This window comes from Bos grunniens, chromosome 3 (genome assembly GCF_055505025.1).
Source record: "Bos grunniens cultivar Pamir isolate PY7600 chromosome 3, Bosgru_T2T1.0, whole genome shotgun sequence".
Lineage (NCBI taxonomy): Eukaryota > Metazoa > Chordata > Mammalia > Artiodactyla > Bovidae > Bos > Bos grunniens.
Window position 1 is genome coordinate 111066493 of NC_141167.1, and position 18577 is coordinate 111085069.

The window sequence follows — 18577 nt, forward strand, 5'->3', positions numbered from 1 at the left end:
GTTGACTCATTGGAAAAGACTCTGATGCTGGGAGGGATTGAGGGCAGGAGGAGAAGGGGATGACAGAGGATGAGATGGCTGGATGGCATCATTGACTCGGACGTGAGTCTGAGTGAACTCCGGGAGTTGATGATGGACAGGGAGGCCTGGCGTGCTGCAGTTCATGGGGTCGCAAAGAGTCAGACACGACTGATCTACTGAACTGAACTGAATTTCGAATCAGTCAGTTGTTCCATGTAAGGTTCTAATTATTGCTTCTTGACCTGCATACAGGTTTCTCAAGAGCCAGGTAAGATGGTCTGGTATTTTCATCTGTTTAAGAATTTTCCACAGTTTGTTGTGACCCACACAGTCAAAGGCTTTCATGTGATCAATGAAGCAGAAGTAGATATTTTCTGGAATTCCCTTGCTTTCTCTATGATTCAGGAAATGTTGGCAATTTGATTTCTGGTTCCTCTGTCTTTTCTAAAACTAACTTATACAAGTTCCTCTTCTTTTTCTAAGCCCAGCTTGTACATCTGGACCTATCTGTCTTGGGTGACCTGGCATGCCATGGCTCATAGCTTCACTGAGTTACACAAGCCCCTCTCGCCATGACTAGGCAATGATCCATGAAGAGGTTTGCCATCATATTTCACATACTTTTGTTTTGTGTATCCCCTAATAACTTATTGCAGGTGTAGCTGATTTTACTACTTTTGTCTTTTAACATTCCCAGTAGGTTTATACATGGCTGACATATGGCTTGTATATGATGAAAGTGACTTAGCATATATGCATATACATACATACACACACAATACAGCAACATACAACTACCTATTAACTCCTAGGAATGGGATCTTATGGTGCTTTTCATTTTCTTTTTTGTACTTATATGTCTATTACAATGCTTAATTTTGCATCTATAACTTTTATAATTTAGAAAAATAATAGACATCATGTTTTTCCCTAAAGGCATGCCTCCTTAGAAGTCTAAGTCATTGGTTTGTTTCTTAAAAACAAATATTATGTGGCCTGAAAACCAGAGAAGGACACTAAGGCCCAAAGCATGGTATGGGCTTGAGTATGGTCTTTACAGGATATAACTCAGGTCAAGTATGAACAGACCGACTAAGATGTGCTCTCCTTAGAGAAACCCAAGGGGTTTCTGCGCACCAGCTGCAATCCAGTCTGTGCTTCAATTGCCAACCCCTGTCCTAGGGTGGATTGCTTCAGTCCAAAATAAGGATATTTTTATTTATTTATTTAAAACTTTTAATTTTGTGTTGGCATGTAGGCAACTAACAATGTTGTGATAGTTTCAGGTGAATAGAGAAGGGAACTCAGCCATACACATACAGGTATCCATTCTTCCCCAAACTTCCCCCTCACCTCCCCATTCAGGCTGTTACATAACACTGAGCAGAGTTCCGTATGCTATACAGTAGGTCCTTGCTGGTTATCTATTTTAAATATAGAGTGTGTACATTTTAGAATTGGACTCGTGGAAGGGCCATAATTAGGTAATTTAAGAACCAAATAAGACAGCTTCTGATATTTTACATGAAGTCAGTACTATATGTTGGAAGTAACTCTAGCCCTGTCTGATGTGAAATAACTGTTTCAACTTATTTATTCAGGTACAATAGGTCAGTAGCTTTCCAGCTACGCTTTCTGGTCCTCAGTGTGTGAATCCTATGAGGAAGCTGCTCCAGGCAGAGATTTGCATTAGGCAAACACTGAAGAATTTACATTGAAATACAGTGACAGAAAGTGGATATCTAACACTGAAACTTATAATGCACTTTTTAACTTTTATTGTATTGAAATACAGTTGATTTACAATCTGTTAGTTTCTGCTACATGGTAAACTGATTCAGCTGTACATTTTAATGTTCTATTTTTGTATTCTTTTCCATGATAGTTTGTTATAGGACATTAAATGTATCTTCCTTACAGTGTATTTATTGATCACATACTTGATACCTGATATTTTACAATTATTTCATATCACTTAATTTTAAACTAGCTCTAGAAGGTTGATACTGTTTTTCTTTCATAAGAAAAGTGTGGAACAGAAGGTAAGATAATATTTCTAATGATTAGAAAAGTTCCTTCATAACAAGAATTTCCTCCACGCTACTTTATTGTCAGTGCTTCCTTCAATCCAAGCTCCTGGTAACCACTAACATAGTTTGTTTTTTTTTTAATAAGAAAACTTTTATAAACTTTACTCATTTCCATAATTTCCTAAAATGGAAATTAAAATATATATAGCATTTTTAATCCGGTTGCTTTCATTTAATATAGTGAGTTTAGGATTCATCTATAAGTTGTGTGTATTGGTTTATTCCTTTTTATTGCTGTGTAGAATTCAATGCGTCGACCCACTAACATTTGTTTATCCACCCCCCAAGAGAGAAACAATTGGATTGTTGACACTTTTGCATAGTTACAAATAAAACTGCTGCAAATATTCACGTGCAAATTTTTGTGTGGTTACCTGTGATATCATTTCAATGAGTGAAACCCTTGGAGTGAGATTGTTGGTCAAATGGCAAATGTATTTCAAATATATAAGAAATTGCCAAACAGTTTTCTAAAGTGACTGTAGCAATTTTCATTCCCTAGAGCAATCTGTGAGAATTTCAGTTGCTCTGTATCCTCCTCAGAGTTTAAGATTGTAGATGAATGTTAATTTTAAAAAACAGTCTAACTCTTTTACAAAGAAGTGTTCCATTTAACATTTTACCATTGTATGAGAATTCTAATTCCTCCTCATCCTCACTAACCACTGATATGGTCAGTGTTTTTAAATTTTTGTCATTCTAATTGGTGCATAGTGGTATATCACTGTAGTTTTAATTTGCATTCCCCTAAAGATAAATCAGGTTGAGTATTTTTTTATGTGCATATTTACTGCCTGTGTATCTTTTTTTTTTTTTTGCCTATCTTAAAAACTCAGCTGTTTTTTCTCATAATACTGAGTTCTGAGAATTCTTTATAAATTCTGGGTACAGAATCTTTACTAGCTATGTGTCTAGCAAATATTATGTCTCAATCTATGGCTTGCATTTTCATGGTTTAAAGGTATTGAGAAATGAAGTATTTCCTGCCATATCAGTAAACAAGGATGTCAGTCATCAGTGATACCCTGACTCAATTTTCCTGGACTATTCAGGATGCAGGGATGGCCAAATTGACTCTGAGAGATATCCTCAATATATCATGTCCTCAAGGTACAGCTGGGCTGTGTCTACTTGTAAATATGTCTTTCAGAAGTATTTGTCTAACTCTGAGGAAACCATCTACTTTAGACTTACAGTGTTACCAACGAACTGTTTGTAGGGCTGTATGGATACCACAGCATGTGTCTTAACCTTATGAAGCCCATGTTCTCCTAATTGTGTATCTAGGGTGTGTATTTTCTAACAAGGAGGCTCCTAAGTTCTCTGAGCTGTAGATTTACTATATATCAGGGTCTTCCACATTCTGTTCAATAGCACCTGTCCATTTTGCTGAAAACAAACACAAAACATTACCCCTTTGGAGAGTTGACTTTCCTTCATGAAGTTCCCACCTTAATGAAACTGCTGCTGCTGCTGCCGCTGCTAAGTTGCTTCAGTCGTGTCCAACTCTGTGCGACCCCACAGACCGCAGCCCACCAGGCTCCACCGTCCCTGGGATTCTCCAGGCAAGAACACTGGAGTGGGTTGCCATTTCCTTCTGCAATGCATGAAAGTGAAAAGTGAAAGTGAAGTCGCTCAGTCGTGTCCAACTCTTAGCGACCCTATGGACTGCAGCCAACCAGGCTCCTCCATCCATGGGATTTTCCAAGCAAGAGTACTGGAGTGGGGTGCCATTGCCTTCTCCGTTAATGAAACTATGAACTCTAGATTTCAGGTATAGTTTTTCTCCAGTCTTTGATAGCTCTAAGAATGTAAGTTGAAGTTTATTCCGTTCCTTGCACTGGATTTTCTCCTCATTTCCAAGCATCAGTACTTCTATCATTCCTGTGCTGTCATTTAGGTCACATAATATATGATCTTCTGTTCTGCTTTCTGAAAAGATAAAACCAACACCAAACTTTTGGTAATCTGACTAAGGAATGCCACATCAATCAGACATCAGAAGTCATCAACAGCCTCCAGAAAGAGATATAAGGCAAAAAAAAAAAAAAATTATATATATATATATATATATATATATATATATATATATATATATACACACACACACACATACAGGCTTGAAACGAGCAGATATATAGTTAATAGATATTCAGTTCAGTTCAGTTCAGTCACTCAGTCATTTCTCTTTGCTACCCCATATATCACAGCACACCAGGCCTCCATGTCCATCAACAACTCCCATAGTTTACCCAAACTCATGTCCATCGAGTCGGTCATGCCATCCACCCATCTCATCCTCTGTCATCCCCTTATCCTCCGGCCCTCAATCCCTCCCATCATCAGGATATTTTCCAGTGAGTCAACTCTTCACATGAGGTGGCCAAAGTATTGGAGTTTCAGCTTCAGCATCAGTCCTTCCAATGAACAACCAGGACTGATCTCCTTTAGGATGGACTGGTTGGATCTCCTTTCAGTACAAGGGACTCCCAAAAGTCTTCTCCAACACCACACTTCAAAAGCATCAATTCTTCCGTGGTCAGCTTTCTTCACAGTCCAACTCTCACATCCATACATGACCACTGGAAAAACCATAGCCTCGACTAGACGGACCTTTGTTGGCAAAGTAATGTCTCTGCTTTTGAATATACTATCTAGATTGGTCATAACTTTCCTTCCAAGGAGTAAGCGTCTTTTAATTTCATGGTTGCAGTCACCATCTGCAGTGATTTTGGAGCCCAAAAAAATAAAGTCTGACACTCTTTCCACTGTTTCCCCATCTATTTCCCATGAAGTGATGGGACCAGATGCCATGATCTTCATTTTCTGAATGTTGAGCTTTAAGCCAACTTTTTCACTCTCCACTTTCACTTTCATCAAGAGGCTTTTGAGTTCCTCTTCACTTTCTTCCATAAGGGTGGAAATCTGCATATCTGAGGTTATTGATATTTCTCCTGGCAATCTTGATTCCAGCAAATTAGCACTCAGGCAAGTGCTTTTTCAGAAGCTACAAAAAGAAAAGAAATTCGAAACAGGATTATGACATCTTCTTGAAAATAAAAATGTTTCTAATGTATTTCAGTTTTAGTACATTCACTCTACAGCTCTTTTAGTTTTGGGGGTTCATTTATCTACTTTTTTTATTTTAAAATATTTTAAATGAATAATTTCTAAAATCTTTCCAAGCTCATAGCTGAGAATAAGTTATTCTTACAAATCAATTTTAGATTATATATAGAAAACTACCTAGACTACAAACAGCCCATTCACAAGTTGTTCTCTGGGGCTGAAATTGAAGTTTATTGACCTTACGGTATCACCATCTTTTCTGATAATATGCTTTGAGACACTGATCTGGTCAAATTCAGTGTCACACACCAGGGAAATTCAGCATCACTTCCAGGTAACAACTGTGCCAATAATATTTTGATATCATAATTATTTTGCTTGGAGTGAATTTATCCTTCAGTTTGTTATTGAAAACTTTTACAAAAAAAGAATTCACTCTCAGTAGACACTGCAGCATGACACATCTCCTGCTTCCCTTTCTTGGGCCTTCATTGCTTCCAGTACCATGACTGCCACAGGGCCCTTCTGAAACACTCTTGCCTGATGAATTCTTGATGGACCACCATCTATTTCTGCTAAGGTTGAAGGCAACAGAAGAAAGATATTAGATTGAGTAAAAAAGATACAATTAAGGAGACTTTTCTTCACTCTTTATGATAAACCTCAGAAAGCCAGCCAGAGATAGGTGGAGTCAAAGGAAGAGACATAGAGGAGTCAGAAAGAGATATGAGATCTAGACTGACAAGAGCCTTTTTAGGGAAGATTTCATGTCCTGTGTTCAGAAGAGAGTTTGCAGGCAGACTCCCTGATCTGCATCCTTGTTTTTCTACTATATTTAAAGAGCACATCAGACCTCTGAGACATTGAAAATTAAGGCAAAAAAGTGACTCTCGTCCTATCTTCTTCTTCTGACTCCATTAGAGCACAAGATGTTCTCAATCCTCCACCAAATACTGTCTTGAATATTCATTTTACTCTGGTAGATAAGCAAAAGGCAAAGGAGAAAAGGACAGATATACCCATCTGAATGCAGAGTTCCAAAGAATAGCAAGGAGAGATAAAAAGCCTTCCTAAGTGATCAATAAAAGAAATATAAGAAACAATAGAATAGGAATGACTACAGATCTCTTCAAGAAAAATAGAGATACCAAGGGAATATTTCATTCGAAGATGGGCAAAATAAAGGACAGAAATGGTATGGACCTAACAGAAACAGATCTTATTGACCCAGATAATCACAATGGTGTGATCATTCATCTAGAGCCAGACATCCTGGAGTGCAAAGTCAAGTGGGCCTTAGGAAGCATCATTAGCAAAGCTAATGGAGGTGATGGAATTCGAGCTGAGCCATTTCAAATCCTAAAATATGATGCTGTTAAAGAGCTACACTCAAATGCCAGCAAATTTGGAAAACTCAGCGTGGCAACAGGACTGGAAAAGGTCAGTTTTCATTCCAACCTTCCCAAAAGGCAATGTCAAAGAATATTCAAACTACCACATGATTGCACTCATCTCACACACTAGCAAAGTAATGCTCACAATTCTCCAAGCTAGGCTTCAACAGTACGTGAACCAAGAACTTCAGATGTTCAAGCTGGATTTAGAAAAGGCAGAGGCACCAGGGTAAAATTGCCAAAATCCGTTGGATCATCAAAAAAGCAAAAGAGTTCCAGAAAAATATCTTCTATCATCGAAAAAGCAAGAGGGTTACAGAAAAACATCTTCTTCTGCTTCATTGACTATGCCAAAGCCTTTGACTGTGTGGATCACAACAAACTGTGGAAAATTCTTAAAGAGATGGGAATACCAGACCACCTTCTGCCTTCTGAGAAATCTGTATGCAGGTCAAGAAGCAACAGTTAGAACTGGACATGGAACAATGGACTGGTTTCAAATTGGGAAGGAGTACGTCAAGGCTGTATATTGTCACCTTGCTTATTTAACTTATATGCATTTCCATTTAACTTATATGCAGCATTTCCATCATGTGAAATGCTGGACTGAATGAAGCACAAGCTAGAATCAAGTTGGTGTTTGTAAAGTCTCTTGAGATTCCCTGGGACAACAAAGGAAATCAGTCCTGGGTGTTCATTGGAACGACTGATGTTGAAGCTGAAACTCCAATACTTGGGCCACCTGATGCGAGGAACTGACTCATTGGAAAAGACCCTGATGCTGGGAAAGATTGAAGGCAGAACGAAAAGGGGACAACAGAGGATGAGATGATTGGATGGCATTGCTGACTCAATGGACATGAGTTTGAGCAAGCTCTGGGAGTTGGTGGTGGACAGGCAAGCCTGGCATGCTGCAGTCCATGGAGTTACAAAAAGTCAGACACAACTGAGCAATTGAACTAAACTGAATGGTAGATAAGTGAGGGAGCTGAAATATCTGCACAACCTTCCCAAATTTTTAGAAACACTCCTCTGCTTGATAAAATGAGAGATTAAGCTAAATGTGAGCAAAGGGAATGACCTAAGTCAGAGATTCTATGAGTGAGTTATAGGAAGAATTAAAAAGAAGAATCAATTGTATGTTTATAAATTTACCCTTAGAAATAACAAGCTACCCACTAAGGTTTATAGAAAAGCATTACATCTTGCTATTTATAGTTACAAAAATTGAAATAATTTCTTGTTGTTGTTTAGTCACTCAGTCGTGTCTGACTCTTTGTGACCCCCATGGACTACAGCACACCAGGCTTCCCTGTCCTTCACTATCTCCTGCAGTTCACTCAAATTCATGTCCATTGAATGAATCGATGACGCCATCCAACAGTCTCATCCTTGATCGTTCCCTTCTCCTGCCCTCAATCTTTCCCAACATCAAGGTCTTTTCCAATGAGTCAGTTCTTCACATCATGTGTGCAAACTATTGGAGCTTCAGCTTTAGCATCAGTCCTTCCAATTAATATTCAAGACTGATTTCCTTTAGGATGGACTGGTCGGATCTCCTCTCTGTCCAAGGGAGTCTCAAGAGTCTTTTTCAACACCACAGTTCAACAGCATCAATTCTTCGATGCTCAGCCTTCTTTATGGTCCAGCTTTCACATCAGTACATGACTACTGGAAAAACTGTAGCTTTAGCTATATGGACCTTTGTTGGCAAAGTGATGTTTCTGCTTTTTAATATGCTGTCTAGGCTTGTCATAGCCTTTTTTCCAAGGAGCAAGCATCTTTTAATTGCATGGCTGCAGTCACTGTCCATAGTGATTTTGGAGCTGAAGAAAATAAAATCTGTCACTGTTTCCATTGTTTCCCCATCTATTTGGCATGAAGTGATGGGACCTGATGCCATGATTTTAGTTATTTGAGTGCTGAGTTTTTAAGCCAGCTCTTTCATGTTCCTCCTTCACTTTCATCAAGAGGCTGTTTAATTCCTCCTCATTTTCTGCTATTAGGCTAGTATCATATGCATATCTGAGGTTATTGATATTTCTCCCAGCAATCTTGATTCCAGCTGTGAGTCATGAAGCCCAGAATTTCAAATGATTTACTCTGCATATAAGTTAAATAACAGAGTGACAATATATAGTCTTGATGTTCTCCTTTCCAAATTTTGAATCAGTCCATTGTTTTTGTCTGATTTTAACTTTTGCTTCTTGACTTGCATATAGGTTTCTCAGAAAGCAGGTAAGGTAGTCTGGTATTATTATCTCTTTCAGAATTTTCCAGTTTTCTGTGATCCACACAGTCAAAGGCTTTAGTGTAGTCAATGAAGCAGGTGCTTTTGTGGAATTCTCTTGCTTCTTCTATGATCCAAACAATGTTGGCAGTTTGATTTCTTGGTTCCTCTGCCTTTTCTAAATCTAAGTTGTACATCTGGAAGCTCTCAGTTCATGTACTGTTGTAGCCTAGCTTCAGAGATTTTGAGCATTACCATGCTAGCTTGTGAAATGAGTGTGATTGTGTGGTAGTTTGAACATTCTTTGACATTGCCCTTCTTTGGGATTGAAATGAAAACTGACCTTTTCCAGTCCTGTTGCCACTGCTGAGTTTTCCAAATTTGCTGCCATACTGAGTGCAGCACTTTAATAGCATCATATTTTAGGACTTGAAATGGCTCAGCTGGAATTCCATCACCTCTACTAGCCTTGTTCATAGTAATGCTTTCTAAGGCCCACTTGACTTCACACTCCAGAATGTCTGGCTCTAGGTGAGTGATCACATTATTGTGGTTATCTGGATCATTAAGACCATTTTTTTTCTTTACAGTTCTTCTGTATATTCTTGCCGCTCTTCTTAATACCTTCTGCTTCTGTTAGGTCCATACTGTTTCTGTTCTGTATTTTGCCCATCTTTGAATGAAATTTTCCCTTGGTATCTCTAATTTTCTTGAAGAGATCTCTAGTCTTTCCCATTCTGTTGTTTTCCTCTATTTCTTTGCGTTGATCTCTGAGGAAGGCTTTCTTATCCTCATTGCTACTTTTTTGGAACTCTGCATTCAGATGGATAGGGATTTAATTAAGTAAAATTTGCTATAGTCAAACAATAAAGCACTATATAAATATTAAAACTGCCTTAGAGGAATAGTGAGGTCAACTGTTATAATTGACCCAAAAAAAGTAAAGGCCCCAAACAGAATACACAATGTTTTTCTTATTGAGGAAACAAGTCACACATACAAACACATTAGATAGTTACCAATATCAACTAGGTTTTCTCTAGGTGATAAGATTAATACTAATTTTTTTCTTTGTTCTTCTCCAAGTTAACTGAGATAAGTTATGAGGAAGTGGGTTGTTTTAGAAGCAAATGCTGCTTTTGAAAAGGAACTTGCTGTCTAGAGTCAAAGGAAAATAGAGGAAAAAAAATTATATGTACAAGGAAAACTGTAGGCACTTCTGAATGGGATCTCTACTAGGACCTGGAGTGCAGGACATGTCTACTCACTAGAGGACACTGATGGACAGTGATACAGACTATTTGAACCAGTTCAGGAAAATGTCAGATTCACTCAGTCAGTTCAGTTACTCAGTTGGTCCAAATCTTTGCAACCCCATGGACTGCAGCATGCCAGGCTTCCCTGTCCATCACCAATTCCCAGAGCCTACTCAAACTCATATTCATCAAGTCAGTGTTGCTATCCAACCATCCCATTCTCTGTCATCCCCTTCTCCTCCTGCCTTTAATCTTTCCCAGCATTAGGGTCTTTTCCAATGAGTCAGTTCTTCACATCAGGTGGCCAGTTAGATTCACTCAAGTCTACTCAAAGATTCATCTTTGATACCACTTACCCATAGTTGGATAATGTGTATTTTCACTACTGATAACTAGAAGGTACCACTTGCGTATGAATCTTATCTCCTTGTAAACTGAGAGAAATACCGTACTATTGAGCCACCTGAGAAGCCTGCTCCTTTATAGAAAAGATAATCATTCCAGAAGCCAAGACCCTCTCCAGTCATCACTCTTGCCTGAGGAGGCTACATCATCTTAACACAGGTGCCTAAAGATCTTCCTTTCTGCACCTAAATCATGACAACTCTGAAAGGCACTCCCGGCTTCTGAGCTCCCTGTGGAGTGGCTGGGGTCTTTGTCATGATGCAATGGAACTGAAATTCTTGCTCTTCTCCTACATCATTCCTTCCCAAGTACTAATCCTGAGAGCACTCTCACAGGTATTGCCTGAAAACCACTGTCTATCTCAGAGTTTTCTTCTGATAGAATCTACCCTGTAACAATGTGTTAAGATGCCCAGAGCCTGGCAGAGATTAGGAGCTCAATAGATGTTTAATCCAATGAAAATGAATTCTCTTTTTGTTACCCAGATGTACCATTCATATTATAGCCTTGCTCTGTTTACTTGCATGTTGTATGATAGAGAACAGAGGACTCCAATGTGGGGCATGACAAGGACAGTGACTGGAGGATGCTCCGACAAGGACTGAGGCTCCTCCACTGGCCCATCACACCTAATGTGATGAGAGACTTCTGGGAACTGCAGAAGCATCAGGCATCACCTCAGCTTGCTCTTTCACTAGCTTTGTTCCTTTTTTCTGTTTGTATTTCTTATCAACTAGTTAAAAGTAAGCAAACACATACTAACCCAAAGAGATTGAACATAGACATCTGAGGAGAATGTAAATATTATTTCCCCTCAGGAATAAAGTAAAATTATCTTGAGTCAAAACCTGCCCTGGGATTATACACACACACACACACACACACACACAGACATCCTGCAACTGCATCAGCATATTGTAGCAGTAGGTAAATCCTTCGGATATGGAGGTATAGGAATATAATGACACATGAACACATTCTGCCTCTGACAATGATGGGCTTACTTATTAGGAACAAATCCTGTCACAGAAAATAAATACAAAAATTAGAAAATTTTATTTAGAAGAATAGTACTCAAAAGCATGAGAAAACATCAAGAAAAAAAAAATGATGAACCAAGAATCTAAAGAGTCATAATCAAGAAAAATGAAGGCAATACAAGCAAAACCACTTATGACAAGGTTAGGGAATTAGATATGAGTTTTAAAATAACTAAGATTGTCATGTTAAAGAAAGGAAATGATGCATATAATACTGATGAAAATGTCAATAGATCATTTCAACAAAGAATTACCATCTATAAAAGATGGTAATGTATGTTATAAAGATGTATGTACATGCAGCCAATGTATCTTATAAAAATGAAAATACAATATCTGCTTTTAACAACACATTGGAAGGACTGGAGAGAAGACTGAATACAGCAGATGACAACATTGATTATCTAGAAAACTGGTCAATGGAAATCACAAAAACACAATCAAACAAAGGAAAAAAAAATAGAATGAAAAAACAGAAGAGAGCATAAAGAAATACGTAGAAAGTGTTCAACATGTCCTGTTTGTGGAATTCCAAGGCGGAAGAGAACAGAGCAGAGGAATATTTGAGGAGATGGTGGCTGAGAGTTTGCCAACAACTTAAAGGGAATCAACGCATAGATTTGAGAAGCTTAGTAAACCATCAGCAGAAAATATACAAAGAAAGCATTAACTTAGTGCATCACAGACAAACTGATGGAAAACAAAACAAAGAGAAAAATCTTAAAAGATCTAAGAAGAAAAACACACATTGAAAGGAAATGTAATAAGCCCAATAGCTGATGTTTCAATAGAAATTATGTTCTAGAAGGTATTATAAGGACATCTTTGAAGCACTGAAAGAATAAGAAAGCAATATAAAGTATTTTCAAAAATTGAAGTCAGATACAAATGTTTATCTACAAGAATACATTAATCAGAAACCTACTGTAGGGTATAACAAAGGGAATTATTCAGACTATAAGAAAGAAACATTACACAGAAGCAAGAAATTAATGAAATAATGAAGAACACTTAAAAAGTCAAATACATGGGTAAATATGAAGAGTATTGGCAGCTTAATATCACAACATTGATGAGGACAGTGACACTGATGATGATGATATTGATGACATTGTATGTGATTATAACATGTAGAGGTGAAATATATAATAATAATAGCAGTCATTGGAAGAACTGATGTTGAAGCTGAAGCCCTGATACTTTGGCCACCTGATGTAAAGAACTGACTCATTGGAAAAGACCCTGATGCTCAGAAAGATTGAAGGTGGGAGGAGAGGGGACGACAGACAATGAGATGGTTAGATGGCATCACCAACTCGATGGACATGAGTTTGAGCAAGCTATGTGAGTTGGTGATGGACAGGGAGGCCTGGCATTCTGCAGTCCATGGAATTGCAGTCAAGACATGATTGAGCAACTGAACTGAACTGAATAATACCACAAAAGACTGGGAGTGCATCAGTTGATTTTTGCTGTACAATAAACCACTCCATACTTAGTGGCTTAAAACAACAAAAATTTATTATTTCTTATAATACTGTAGATTGCCCAAGCAGTTTCTGCAATAGTGATTGGCTCAGAGAAGTTCGATGATCATATGACATCTCACACTCGTATGGGACCTCAACTGAGAGACTGAGAAGACTATGATAACTGGGGCCTCAGCCCTTGTGGTGCCTCATCACCTAAGGGGTAAGCAAGGTTTGTTCACATGAGGACAGAAGGGTTCCCAGGAATAAGACAAGGCAAGCTCCCGCGTACAAGTAGTTTTCATTCCTTCCATGTTTCCTAATGCCCCATTGGCTAAACCAAATCACATGCCTACATACAGTTTCAGAGGTTAAGAAACAGAATTTCCACCTCCTGATTAGCATCTGCATTGTTGCAATGCAAGGTGTGATAGCTGTGTTTACAATATACCACAGCATCAATTCATCCAGTTCCCCAAAAGGGACTATTAAGAGTGTGAAAAGCAAGCCACAAAGTGAGAGAACAGACGGATTTCCATGTATTGACTGAGATAATAATATATCCAAGGGGTTCACTTTTCAATATTTTATATGAAAATATTAATATTTATATATTAATATTTATATTAATTAATTATTTTTAAATTTTATTAATTTTAATTAATTTTAATAATTTTAATTAATTATAATTAATTAAATATTTAATTAATTAATTAATATATATATAATAAAGTACTGGTGTTCAGAATATAAATTACTCTCATACACATGTATTTAAAAGGTAGACAAACCACAAGATAAGTAGGCAAAAAATGAATTGTCACTTGACAAATAAGATACACAAATGGCTAATCACCATATAAATACAAATTATGCTCAACCTCAACAGTCCAGGTTCGATGCACGGTACTGGAGGCTTGGGGCTGGTACACTGGGACAACCCAGAGGGAGGGGAGGGGAGGGAGGAGGGTGGAGGGTTCAGGATGGGAAACGCAGGTATACCTGTGGCGGATTCATTTCGATATTTGGCAAAACTAATACAATATTGTAAAGTTTAAAAATAAAATAAAATTAAAAAAAAATAGAATTGCAGTGGCCATTTTGGGGAACTTGGGACAAGAAGAAGATTCTTTATTTGAAAGGTACAAAAAGAGAAGAGACCCTCATGAGGGGATTGTCATTTAGTCAAAAAGAGATTGTTTTGTTTAACATAGGTGATATATCATTTCTGTACTTTGGAGATTAATAAATACTGATTTTTAAATTAAAAAAAAGTTGTCAGAGAAATTCGTATTAAAATACTCTTTAAAATGGCAAATATTTTATAATAAGATTTTTTAAAAACTGATCTAAGTAAAATTTTCAAACTGCTACATCACTTTGGAAAATAGTTGGGCACTGTTTGCTAAAATTCAATATATACTAAACTTATTTCCATTAACTCCATTCATAGATGTATAGTCAAGTGAAAGATTTATACACATATACAGTATTATATATATATATATATATACTTCTATGATTGCATATGTTGTGCTGTACTTATTCGCTCAGCCGAGTCCAACTCTTTACAGCCCCAAGAATTGTAGCGCTCCAGGCTCCTCTGTCCATGGAGATCTCCAGGCAAGAATACTGGAGTGGATTGCCATGCCCTCCTCCAGAGGATCTTCCCAACCCAGGGACTGGACCAGGTCTCCCACATTATAATCAGATTTGTTACCATCTAAGCCACCAAGGAAGCCCAAGAATACTGGAGTAGGAAGCCTATCCCTTCTACAGGAGATTGTCCCAATGCAGGAATCAAATTGGGGTCTCCTGCATTGCAGACAGATACTTTACCAGCTGAGCTACCAGGGAAGCCCATATGTTTACATACATATAAATGAAAAGACATGTATATAATGTTTATAATATTTGTAATGAACATGTGATTATAGCAGCAGTATTCATAATGTCCCCAAATAACAATCAGCAGTAGACTCTCTCATATATTATATGTATAAAACTAAAACATGAAATGTACAGAAATTAAAATGAACAAACAACTGCTGCTGCTGCTGCTGCTAAGTCGCTTCAGTCGTGTCCGACTCTGTGCGACCCCATAGACGGCAGCCCACCAGGCTGCTCTGTCCCTGGGATTCTCCAGGCAAGAACATGGAGTGGGAAACAACTGCTACAGGCTACTAATGTCATTTGAAAAGAGATACAAAATAGATTAAAGTGTAAAATTCTTTTTATATTGAAAAATAGGTACAATTAGTCTTTGCTCTTAGAATTCAATATAATGGCAATCTTTAAGTGTGTCTTGGAGCAAAAAAGGGACTTCAGAGGTGCAGGATGGGGAACACATGTACACCCGTGGTGGATTCATGTTGATGTATGGCAAAACCAATACTATATTGTCAAGTAAAAAAAATAAATTAAATAAGTTAAAATAAATAAATAAATAAGACAATATATCATGTTACATTTACTTTTTTGATAATTTGTTGAGTTGTAGTCTTAAATCTATGTACCTTCTTTATTTTTATATACTATAATAAAAATTAATATAAATATTTATACATATATATACCTATATATATTTAATGTATAAGGTATATATACATGTGTGTGTATATATATATATATACTTATATATATATGTATATTTCACCTGGTAACTTATTTGGATAAAACTAAAATATACTCCCTGACAAAGCCTACTCACCAACATTTCATTTCTAATTATCACCAAGTCTTAATACTTCTCAAGTCTCTCTCAATTCAGTATATCTTTCTACGTTTCCAAATCAAAGTTACTAGTATCTCTTCCAGGCCTATGGCAATAGCTGTTCTCCCCAAAGTCAAATTGGCTACTCATTTTTTGCCAAACAATATCTAGAAGGATCAGTTTATAATGAACTCTATTATCACTCTATGGTTCAAAACCTTTTGTTCGATCACTTCTGATTTTTCTGGAAACAAAGTATTCTAGTCATGTTCTACAGGCCTTACAAGGCATCATACCACCCTTTGGAGATTCTTTGTACCACAGCCACCCCCATTGTCTTTCAAACCCTTAAGAAAGTCAAACTCCTGCCACAGGTGTTTTTCACACTCTGTTTCCTCTGACTGAAGATACATTCCATTCCTGTTCATTTTCAGAGTTTAGCACAAAAGTCATATATCAAGAGAAGCCTCAGCTGACAGCTCCCACTCTAACCCCTGGCTGTTGTTAGGCTTCCTTGACACATGCTCTCCAAATGCTGTCTTCCTTTCAGCTGGAAGTCTTACCTCAGATTATTAATTCATTCATTTGTGGTCAAGAAAAAGATGTACATTTCTCATTAGAATAAAACCTCTGTAGAACTTGGATTTGTTTTTAACTCGCTGTTTTATCACCAGAACCTAAAACAGTTCCTATTACCTATTAGGAACTCAAGAGATATTTACTGAATAGATAAGGGGATGGATGGGTGGATGACAACCTGGCCCTCAAGAACGCCACCTCAGTGCAGCTGTACCATCTGGCTTGGGTGCCCCAGGCCAAAAGCCAAATTATATTTCATCATGAAAAACCAACTTCCAGTCTTAATTTCTAAAATATCATTTCTTGATATTTTAGAAACATGAAAAAGATGTTCTTTTTCAATTATTTGGGGAAGAGGGGAAGGGAAGAACAGGTATTCTTTGTTTTTGTTTTTATTATTGAAGTATATTTAATTTACAATATCCTGTTACTTTCAAGTGTACAGTAAATTGATTCAGAGATATATATATAGATATATATATAGATACTTCAGATTCTTTTCCATTGTAGGTTATTACAAGATATTGAGTATAGTTCCATCTACTCTGTTCTACTTCAAATGAGGAGAGGTTGTGAGAAGAACATTATACAGTGGTAAATGTGCAGACATTTCTGGTTACACAGAAAGAACCTTCAACAAAAGATGAAAGACGAAACCTACAAGGAAACAAAACAAAAACTGGTTTCCCACCAGCATAGCTAGGGGTGGCATGGAGCACAAACAAATTTGCTACATACAAAATATACCTAAGAATAATCTAGGATGGAATTTAAAATAAAACAGGAACCTAATTGACTTCTTACATGGAGCACAGAACTACCAGTCATTCTTTACTGGTAATTTTTCTGAAATTTCATTCCTTATTGGATCATTTGTACCTAGTCAGGATAATAAAATTCTAGTATCATTACAATAACCAATGGAAAAAAGATTGCAGTAGGGGAAATTTGGTGCTATCCTGAACAGAGAGGAATAAATTATTCAGTTGACAGAAAAAATAAAAGACATTCCTAAATATTTTCAACCTATGTTCACCAACACCTTTAGATTCCTGGCTCACACAAAAAAATCACAGGGCTTTGGGTTACTTGGAGCAATTACATGTAATCACTGCCACCTTGAGGCCATCTCTAAAACCTACGTCTTCTAACTTCATAGAGCAGAGAAAACTACAATGCAAGACAGAATCAGTCCCTATCATTGTAGCATCATGTGCTTATGCCATCATTTATATTCATCATTTACATTTATCTCTTCAATGTGTATTCTCTAACTCGGCTTTCTACACCCAGAATAGCATAGATGAAAGCCAGAAAAAAATCATGTGGTCAACTCAGATATCTCATAAGATGATTTCAAAAAGAAGAAATGTTGAGAAGTTTTATTTACAAAATATATTCAAGTTAAGTAACTTAGATATTTTTATCCCCAGATAAAATAATCCAGCTTTCTGAGAAGTAAACCATGATAAAATATAGGGAAATTTAAAGTAATTCCATTTGTATAAACTTGTAAAGTAAGTTGAAGTAAAATCAGTCATGAAATTTATTTGAATGCATTTCTGCTAATAGTAATCTTTAACCATAAAAATGTTTTCACTGGAGAATACAATAATAATTTACACCATGGTAGTATTTTTATTCTGGATATATCAATACATTCTGAAACTACAACATCATACAAGCCCTAAATCGCTGTAATAACACTAAGAAGCAATAACTTGCCATATTTCGATCCCCTGGAGGAGCTATAGCTCTGTTCCCAAAGTGATCCTATTCTTTACTATACTAGTTGATGATCCTAAAACTAGAGTGAAGTGCTTACATTAGTTTTTGGCTTTATAAACCTAAAAAGTGCTCTTCTTTTGTCATGGCCAGTAAGTCAGTAAGCAATTCCTCCACCAACTTTCTACCACTTGCATGTGAATAATCCCTGTCTTTTTTCTTTCTGACACTCATGAGGTGATAGCTTAAACATTTTAAGAAAGCAAGAACATTAATTTATGTGCATAAGAGCTTCTTCCCATGGGCCCAAAATTCATAAGGTTCAATATGAAACTCAAAGAAAAGGAAATTCTGGATCCAAACACCATTACTCCAATACTTTAAATTTCCATCAACTCAATAAGTCAATATATATCAAGGAAAAAATATGTGAAAAAAAAATAAGTGAAATTTAAATTCCAATCCACTCTGCCCTTTGGCTGAGTAAATCTTAGAAAATAATATATTTTAATAATGGAAGAATCTCTAAATTAGACATTTTGGATGGGGAGATCAGTGTTTTTCAAGAGCAAAGCATCTCATCTCC

The 18577-nt window shown here is 36.9% G+C and overlaps 1 pseudogene across 1 annotated transcript; it reads right to left on the minus strand.

Moving 5' to 3' along the window:
* Positions 1 to 1778: 1778 nt before the first annotated feature.
* Positions 1779 to 16115, minus strand: LOC147376806 (interferon-activable protein 202-like; annotated as a pseudogene). The gene is made up of 5 exons (XR_015161417.1): positions 16007 to 16115; positions 11112 to 11198; positions 5721 to 5755; positions 5424 to 5659; positions 1779 to 4083 (listed from the first exon to the last, which is right to left on the minus strand). The product of XR_015161417.1 is annotated as an interferon-activable protein 202-like (transcript).
* Between the last annotated feature and the right edge of the window lie 2462 nt (positions 16116 to 18577).